Genomic DNA, 10,240 nt, shown 5'->3' with positions numbered 1-10,240 from the left:
CGGCCGGGCGCGGTGGCTCAAGCCTGTAATCCCAGCACTTTAGGAGGCCAAGACAGGCGGATCACGAGGTCAGGAGATCGAGACCATCCTGGCTAACACGGTGAAACCCCGTCTCTACTAAAAATACAAAAAACTAGCCGGGCGAGGTGGCGGGCGCCTGTAGTCCCAGCTACTCGGGAGGTTGAGGCAGGAGAATGGCGTAAACCCAGGAGGCGGAGCTTGCAGTGAGCTAGATCCGGCCACTGCACTCCAGCCTGGGCGACAGAGCGAGACTCCGTCTCAAAAAAAAAAAAAAAAAAAAAAGAAAAAGGCTAACTACTGAACTTGGAGAACAGACAAATGTGCATTTGATAACTGATGTAATAATTGCAATGTAGTGTGTGGAAGATACAAAATTACAATTCGATTAACGGACTAAATATTTTTGTTACTTCACCCTTGGGGAAAGTCTCTTAGTTGAAGTTAAAACATTCCTTTATAACACAAGACACAAGCTAACTTTATCACTCTCAGAAGAAATACTAAGGATTGTACTTTGTGAGAGGGTAAATGACATCTTTATTGGGCAATGTATTTACTTGGTGTCTTCTCTATCACTGAACATTTAGTGATTTGCTCTCAAGGAGATTTTTTGTTACAAAAAGATTTGTTGCAATGATCAGACTCGATAAAGCAAATTGTGGTCTTTTGTGGATGAAGTTCATATGCTGCGTGGTTGGTGACTCTGATTCCATGGAGGCTAACCAAAGCCTAGATTGAGTGTGGATGAGACCCTCAACTGGGGAGTGATGGGGTTATCAAAGGACATGCTGGGTGAGGGGAGCTGGCTGTCATGTAGGGAGTGAACCAGTGCCCCCCGCCAGAGATACAGTTCAGTTTTAAGAAAAAAGGCAAGGCCGGGCGTGGTGGTCACGCCTGTAATCCCAACACTTTGGGAGGCCGAGGCAGGCAGATCATGAGGTCAAGAGGTTGACACCATCCTGGACAACATGGTGAAACCCTATCTATCTCTACTAAAAATACAAAAATTAGTTGGGCATCATGCCTGTAGTCCCAGCTACTCGGAAGGCTGAGGCAGGAGAATCGCTTGAACCCGGGAGGCGGAAGTTGCAGTGAGCCGAGATTGCACCACTGCACTCTGGTCTGGTGACAGTGAGACTCCAGCTCAAAAAAAAAAAGCAAACTACTGAACTTGGAGAACAGACAAACCTGCATTTGATAACTGATGTAACAATTACAATGTGCTGATTGGAAGATAGAAAATTACAATTCATTAATGGACTAAATGTTTTTGTTATTTTTCACTCTTGGGGAAAGTTTCCTAGTTGAAGTTAAAACATTCCTACTATTACTTGTCTTGGAAGAAAACCTTTTTATAGTTCTGTACAAACTTTTAGTTTTAATATTATGACACTACCATGTAAGTTCTCACACATTATCCGTGTCTTATAGAGTAGTCAAGTGTTAAGTAGAAAAACACGCCAGTGTGGTACCCAGTGAAAGGTGGTGTCTGGAGAGTCAGTGGTTTCTGGAACTCTGGACTGTCAACCAGGAAGTGTTGAAGTGACTGAAAAATTAAAGAGCATGGGTAACAGCATGGGCAAAGCAGAGATTGAGACGATCTATGTCCATGCCAGAGGAAGCATCCTAGGAAGTTTCTGGCTATAGCAAGAGGACAAAACTTGGTATACATTTTATCTAGATCACTTTTGGAGCACTTAAGCAGATAACCAACTTTGTGCTAACATACATGGGCTCAGGAGAGCCTGATTTTTAAGAATGACAATCCCATTGCTCTTGTGTTCCAGAACCATCAAGGGACATCACTTACCAGATTCAAGCTTTGCCAGCTTAGCTTTCCTCATGATCAGCTCCTATCTATCAGCTGTCAGTTCTACCCACGTGCCCAAGTGCTCTTCACACCTTCATGCCTGCAATGCTTTCCTGTGCAGCCTACCTTGGAGGTCCCACTCAATGCTCCACTTCCCTTCCAGCTCCTTTAAAGACTCAGTCACACATGAAATTTGGCATTTAACTTTAGTAATATACTCACAAGTGTGTTAGTAGTTCTTACCTCACCTTCACCAGCCTGGAGAAAAGGCTATTTTCAGGGTACCACTGTTGTGCAGCTGAGCCAAGTCTTCTCGCTGTCAATCACCCTGCTGCTCTTGGTTGGCCTGTATCACAGCCCTCTGGATGATATGCTCATTGAGGGTGGGGCCAACTATATACAAAAAAATACTCGTTTGCTGAAATTACTCCTAGATTTCTAGATGAGTATGTAAATTTTTCTGCTCCCAAAGCTCTGGCATCTAGTTTGAGTCAATCTGAGCTCTGTAACAGGTGAAGACATCATATTAGTTTGCAGACTATCAATAGGAGAGATAGGACGAAAGCAGCACTTTAAAAATGGATATTAAACTACCACAATCTTGAAAAAACATCTTTATTTAAGAAATCAAATAGGGTAAAAATGATGCAATTTCACACAAGGATACAAGACAAAACTTAGAATTACTTGCTCAAAAGTTACTCAGAATGGAACAAAATTGTTCAAGTGCTCCGAATTAGCACAGGTTGTATTACTTGCTTTCCAATGGACATTTACTATTTTACAGTAAGATCTACTTATCATAGGAACAAAAAGAAAATTCCCAGCCCCCTCTGGTGTGTAACTTAAAAGGCTGAGTACAAATGTTAATGTAATCCAAACTTTTCTTTGACAACAATACTAAAAATTGCATTACAACTTTTTACGAGTATCAACAGTTTCCTAAGTCTGAAGGAAAGGAAATGTAAGAATATAAAGTGACAGAAGCAACACACTTCACTGTGGCCTGCAACTGCTCCCAGCCTCCTATTTTTATAAACATGATTCGGGTTCTCACATTATAGCAGGATCACTATTCCTAGCCTCTGGCAGAAGCAGACATGTGACACTTAGCACTGCACAAGTGTTTCTTTGGCTTGAGTAGTGCTGTGTATACTGCCTATACATTTTTATAACATCTCTAAATGCATAACATCAATGTATGTGCTATCACATTTCACTCTCAACTGCAGAATATTTTAATTTTAAATTTATCTACCAAATCTTGACTATGACATTTATTTTTGTGTCGTTACATTAAGATCAACCTGTCTGGGCCAGGCACGGTGGTTCACACCTGTAATCCCAGCACTTTGGGAGGCTGAGGCAGAAGAATTGCTTGAAGTCAGGAGGCAGAGGTTACAGTGAAACAACTGCCACTGCACTCCAACCTGGACGACAGAGCGAAACTCCATCTCAAAAAAAAAAAAAAGATCAACCTATCTGAATCGGGCAAGTCAAAAGCTTATTCCTGGCCAGGCACGGTGGCTCACGCCTGTAATCCTAGCACTTTGGGAGGCCGAGGCAGGTGGATCAACTGAGGTCAGGAGTTCAAAACCAGCCTGGCCAAAATGGTGAAACCCCGTCTCTACTAAAAACACAAAAATTAGCCAGGCGTGGTGGTGCATGCCTGTAATCCCAGCTATTTGGGAGGCTGAAGAAGGAGAATTGGTTGAACCCGGGAGGTGGAGGTTGCAGTGAGCCAAGATTGTGCCACTGCACTCCAGCCTGTACAACAAGAGCGAGACTCCATCTCATAAAAAAAAAAAAAAAAAAAAAAAACCCCATAAAAAACAAAAAGCTTATTTCATGGCCAGGCGTGGTGGCTCACACCTGTAATCCCAGCACTTGCCGAGACGGGTGGATCACGAGGTCAGGAGTTCAGGACCAGCCTGACCAATATGGTGAAACCCCATCTCTACTAAAAATACAAAAATTAGCCAGGTGTGGTGGTGCACGCCTGTAATCTCAGCTACTTGGGAGGCTGAAGAAGGAGAATTGTTTGAACCCGGGAGGTGGAGGTTGCAGTGAGCCAAGATCGTGCTACTGCACTCCAGCTTGGATGACAGGAGCAAGACTCCATCTCAAAAAAAAAAAAAAAAAAGCAAGCTTATTCCCAATTTTTAAGTAAAAATATTTCATGGTCGGGCGTAGTGGCTCACGCCTATAATCCAGTACTTTGGGAGGCCAAAGTGGGTGGATCACGAGGTCAGGAGTTCAAGACCAGCCTGACCAATATGGTGAAACCCTGTCTCTACTAAAAATACAAAAATTAGCTGGGTGTGGTGGCACGCACCTGTAGTCCCAGCTAGTCAGAGGCCGAGGCAGGAGAATTGCCTGAACCTGGGAGGCAGAGGTTGCAGTGAGCCAAGATTGCGCCACTGCACTCCAGTCTGGCAACAGCAAGACTCCGTCTCAAAAAAAAAAAAAAAAAATCATGATTATTGATAATGAGCTCTTTATAAATAACACTGTTCAGAAGGAAATACCAATTGATCTATTGATATGTGACATGAGACAGAATGCACTATTTTTAAATATAAAAGGAATTTTATTAGGTTTAGATAAGCTGAAATACACAAGTTTTCCAGGCTATTTAATCAAGTAACTTACAATGTACACATTCCTGAGTATACACCATTGTGGTGACATCATTTATTTTGGAATTTCCTGCATTCAGCTTAAAAGGTGTTTCTTCCCAAGAAACTGAACTTTTCTGTCAAATGCACTTGATCGAATAGGAGAATTGGGTTCATAAAATGGATTCATTGAAAACTAGGAAAGAAGAAAGTATTAGTGAAGCAAAAAAGCTGACAAATCATAAGTCTCTGAAAGGAAATCATTTTAAAGTTTTAAATTAAAAACCAAAGACATTCAAAAGTCTAAAGACCACATTTTTTAAGTTTTACTGAAAATGCTGCATTGTTAAATACTAACATCCTCTTAAGGAAATTTTTATTTGGTGTTTTGGTTTTGAGAAGTATCTGGGGCAAAACTAATGGCAGTATGATAAATGTTGCCTGTGTCAGTTAACTTTCAGGATTTACCCTGTGTGTGAAATACTCATATTCATTATAAATAAATGGATTAATCTGTATGGCCCTTTGGCTACATAAAACAAAGTCTGCCATGTGCTCAGAGTTCAGAAAAAGCTACTCTTATATGGTAATCTTTTAACAATCAGATTTTTAATACTCTCCTTTAACACAAGACTGCTAAATGATCAGCTTCTCAAAGTAATTAGTGTATCATAACACATGAGAGAAAATCATTAAATGGAATCACTAATGAGGAAAGGCATTGCTGATTTTTATACCTTAATCACTTGACATTGTTCATCTTTATAAGGCTAAATATTACTTACTACCTCTGACTAGGAATACTGTTAAATTGTATTACTGTGCTGACATGCAAGAAATTATGTCCAAATACAGAACTTATTTAAATTATTTAAAAATATACGGGCCAGGGATAGTGGCTCACGCTTGTAATCCCAGCACTTTGGGAGGCCAAGGCGGGTGGATCACTTGAGGTCAGGAGTTCGAGACCAGCCTGGCCAACATGGCAAAACCTCGTCTCTACTAAAAACAGAAAAATTAGCCGGGTGTGGTGGTGCACACCTGTAGTCTCAGCTACTCGGGAGGCTGAGGCAGGAGAATCACTTGAACCCGGGAGGCAGAGGTTGCAGTGAGCTGAGATCATGCCTCTGCATTCCAGCCTGGGTGACAAAGCAAGACTCTGTCTCCAAAACAAAACAAAACAACACACTGTTATCACTGCAGTGTAACCATGACGTCGTATTATTATTTTATTTTTCTTTTTTTTTTTTTTTTTTTTCTTTCTGGCCTTGGTGGGGCTGAAATGAGGCTGGGTTTCAGCGGGAGGCATATTTTATTTTTCAAAATCAAGAAATGCAAGTGGCACCATTCTTCTTGAGTGGGCTATTTGATCATATAAAAATCACTTCCTGCCAGTTTATGATCTGTATTAATTGCACTGTAACTTATTTGTAAAGTAGATGGAAACGTTTTAAATTATGAAGTAATTTTCCCTTATATAGGCTGCTTCCTTGCTGTCTTTAGGGATCCCTAATAAAATCAGCTATGAGCACCAAGAGGTGAAGAATGAAACCAATTTACCTTTACAATCATCTAAAGATAACTACCATGAGTTGTGTTCCTAATACATATTCACCTGCCTGTGAAGACTTACCTGCAGAGGGAGTTGCCAGAGATAGTTCTGATGGGGGAAAGCTAGTCTGAAAGGTACACTGCAGCCTAAGGAGTTACTTCCATAGGCCACTTTCCTGACAAAGGTTGAATCCTTTCTCATCAGATTTTAAAAATTATAGAACATACCATACCTTTATATATAAATCATAAACATCAGTAAAGAAGTTCTTTATTCCATCTTCTTGTCTTATGTCATGAAGCATAATAAACCTCATATGTGAAATAATTAAGGCACAATCTTTCTTAGAAATGAAAAACAAAAAAACAACCAGTTCGTTGATACAATATTCTTCAAATTAGTCACATGCAGTGTATTTGTGATGGAAAAGTTGAATATATAAACTGGGTTTAAAATTAGCTTAGTTTTATCATAAAGAGAACATAAGCTTTCAAAGTTAGAAAATAACTATAAAATAAAGTAAAATAACCTTGATAGGGTCCAGATAAACTTTGTGTATGAGACTTAGTTTTAAAATTAGCTATTAAAATGTTTTTCCCCCCTAAAAAAAGAAAAGTAGCCCCATAAATGGAAAGTTACATTTTCACCTGACCATGATGTCTACAGACTCAGAGCTTGGCATCTATGTTCCATGTTCTTGTGGTTTGTGAACCCAAACTTTAGTTATCTTTACTAAGAAGGTAAGGATATGCCCCGCAGTAATGAATGCTGACACAAACCACTTGTTGGGCTTGTCCACACTTTTCAAGAACATGTTATTCAAAAGCCACATGCTCTCATCTATGAGGTCGAGAGCAGCATGAACTATGACCTGGTACACGTGACAATGGTTGTCATAAATGACAATGTGAGCAACAACAGATTAACATATCCCTATGGAATGAAGAATGCTGACATTTCATTCTGTACATTCTATAGATGGTTTTCTTGTGGGGAAAAATAAGTTTGATTTTGCTTTGTTATCATCAAGAGACATACAAGAGATCTGTTTTCACATTATATTCTATTCTTAAATTTGATATCTAAATCTCAAAGAACAGCAACAGCCAATTAATAAATGAAATGTGTATACAGATGATTTCTACAAAATCATTTATTGAAAATCCTTTTCACAGAAATTTTTTTTCATGTTTCAAGAAGGAAGTTACCAAATTCTGTAACCATTTAAACATGTAAAAAAAAGAATACTATGTTTAAAAAAAAACAACAAAAAAGATCCTGTGAAGAAGAGGTGCCATTCACACCAGGCTCCAGGTCTGGGAGGAAACTGAGAGGGCCGGGATTCCTGCACAATGGCACCAGGTAAGCAGTAGAGACAGTTGAAATGGCGCTTATAACGGCCTGCCAGAGGCCTATTTCCAGTGCATGGAGCTTACATGGCAGCGGGACCTGGAAGTAATGGGAGGTGATGCTCAGCCCCAGCTGTGAGCAGTCGCCTGTGTCAACAGCAGGAAATAGTCCTGTCAGAGCTGGGAATGTCCTTTTCCTGGGCTGAAATGGCTTAAGTGAACAGAAGGTGGGACTGTCTGACCATAAGGTGAAGAGGGAATTCACAACTTGGAATGCAGTCTTACCCCGATGTAATTCTTTGAAAATACATTTTTTGGCCAGGTATGGTGGCTTATGCTTGTAATCCTAGTACTTTGGGAGGCCAAGGCAGGTGGATCACCTGAGGTCAGGAGTTCGAGACCAGCCTGGCCAGTATGGTGAAATCCCGTCTCTACTAATACAAAAATTGGCCGGGTGTGGTGGTGCAGGCCTGTAATCCCAGCTACTCGGGAGGCTGAGGCAGGAGAATCGCTTGAACCCAGGAGGTGGAGGCTGCAGTGAGCTGAGAGCATGCCATTGCGCTCCAGCCTGGGGGACAAGAGCAAAACTCCATCTCAAAAAAACCCAAACAAACCATTTTTCAGAGAATACCTCTGTTATGGGTTGAAGTGTTTCCTCTCCAAAATTCCTTTGTTGAAGTCCTAAGCAACAGTACCTCAGAATGTGGCCTTATTTGGAAAGAGGGTTGTTGCAGATGTGGTTAGCTAAGATGAGGTCACATTGGAGTAGGGTGGGTCCCTAATCCAATGGACTGGTGTATTTAGAAAAAGGGAACATTTAGAGATGCACACAGGGAGAAAAATGCCACATGAAGACTGGAGTTATGCTGCCACAAGCCAAGGAACTCCCAGAAGCTGGGAGAGAGGCCTGGACAGACCCTTGTCTTAGTGCCTTCATAGGGAGCATGGCCCCACTGACACCTTGATTTCAGACGGTGGCCCTCAGAACTGAGACAATAAATTTCTGCTGTCCCGAGCCACTCAGTTTTTCGTACTTTGTTACAACAGCCACAGGAAACCAAGACGGCTTCCTTGCCAAGGAGGCTGTTCTCATGCCTGGGCTGGAGGAGGGCCCAGGAATCCCATGCATAGTTCAAGCATGTTTTACTTCACTCATGTTGCCATGACAAAGCTAAGTGAATCCTTAGAGAAATGGATGTTTTTATGTCTGGCTCACAGCAGTGTTTTCTTTTACAATGATGATCAATCCTGAATAATTAGGAGCAACTGAAAACGCTTTAAGAAAGTGAGTGGTAGCAGGAGAAAGAACTAAAATCAAGTTATGCAACAGAGTATTTTTATGTGTGCTTTGTCCAACACAAGGCCAGTGGAGTGCACAGAAATTACATACAAGTAGCTGCATCCCACAGAGCAATACTGGTACAGAGATATCTCAAAACAAGTTTTAATGAGTAGTGTTCTCATAATATGAGAAAATAATGTCGCAACACCACCTTGTAGAGAATCTCTTAAACAAATGCCTATCTTATTTTGGTGGCAAGGCCCAAATAGTTGAAAAATATCATATATTATGCATTACAATGACTTAAAACATCAGTTCCTTAAAGGACATTAAAGCCAATTTTTGGAGGTTGGGAGAAACATAGCAAACTTGTCAGCAATTTATTAGAAACAGAAATTGGAAAGAACTGGGCTCTTCTCATATCAAAACTCTACAGGTCTGGGCCAGGTGTGGTGGCTCACATCTGTAATCCCAGCACTTTGGGAGGTCGAGGGCAGGCGGACCACCTGAGGTCAGGAGTTCAAGACCAGCCTGGGCAACATGGCGAAACCCTGTCTCTACTAAAAATACAAAAATTAGCCTGGCATGGTGGTGCACACCTGTAATCCCAGCTACTTGGGAGGCTGAGACAGGAGAATTGCTTGAACCCAGGAGGCGGAGGTTGCAGTGAGCTGAGATTGTGTCACTGCACTTCAGTCTGGGTGACAGAGCAAGGCTCTGTCTCAAAAATAAATAAATAAATAACATCCAAATGGTTTTATTTTAAGCATTTGGGATGGTAATCTTTCTTAAAATATATGGTCCATTTTCCTTGTCTCCAAAAAAAAAAAAAAAAAAATATCTACAGGTCTGAACAGCAATATGTTCTCAAGCCAAGCTTGGTTTTTGGAACCATTCTTGACAAGAAAGTTGGATGTTATCACCTCTGGTGCTGCTTTTGAGCTTCCTGTGTACAGCCAAGGTGTCACTGGGGAGGGGAGTATGCAGGCTCAACCTAGCCAGGAAGTGCTGCAGAATGCCCCTGAAGTGAGGTGCTGCAGAGCCACTGGCAGCAGGAAGACAGGGAAGTAAGGGGCTTTTCTAACTCAGTAGGTCCTGATGAAAAACATGATTCATGAAAACAGCCTGGACTTCCATGGCATTTCAAGGCAGCAATCTGCTACAGGTGAACTATGTTTTTATGTGCTTAAGCAGCAGCAATTCATGGTGGGTGACATAGTGAACTGAGTATCATGGGAACGCCAGAGCGTCATGCTAGTCTGTGCTGAATTAAAGGATGAATAAACAACTCCAAGGACATTCCCTGGCTGGCTTCTATCAGTCTGTGGGATTCTAGAGCAAGCCTCATTTAATTGTGGTGGATTTCAGTTACCTTATCTGTCCAGATCTTACAGTTCTAAAATAGTATTATACCATATCATTACAATAGCATAAAAATTCTTACGTACTTTGGATTCTGCCTTCCCAGCTGGCAAAAACTCCATTTCAAAAACTGGATTATCATGGTGGCCAACAATTACAAAGTAGAAGCTCCCAGACATGGTCCTCATATATGGCTCCTAATTAAGTGAAAAATGGTACATATTTTTAGTAGTCAATCTTCAAATT

The 10,240-nt window shown here is 41.1% G+C and overlaps 1 long non-coding RNA gene across 1 annotated transcript; it reads right to left on the bottom strand.

The window, feature by feature from the left end:
- Positions 1-2,438: 2,438 nt before the first annotated feature.
- Positions 2,439-7,114, bottom strand: LOC117078047. The gene is made up of 2 exons (XR_004434911.1): positions 6,234-7,114; positions 2,439-4,645 (listed from the first exon to the last, which is right to left on the bottom strand). It is a non-coding gene; the product is annotated as an uncharacterized LOC117078047 (long non-coding RNA).
- Positions 7,115-10,240: the final 3,126 nt, after the last annotated feature.

Source organism: Trachypithecus francoisi, unplaced genomic scaffold (assembly GCF_009764315.1).
Source record: "Trachypithecus francoisi isolate TF-2019V2 unplaced genomic scaffold, Tfra_2.0 Lachesis_group6, whole genome shotgun sequence".
NCBI lineage: Eukaryota > Metazoa > Chordata > Mammalia > Primates > Cercopithecidae > Trachypithecus > Trachypithecus francoisi.
Note: the sequence above shows the minus strand (reverse complement) of the source record. Positions and strands in the feature narration are given on the sequence as shown.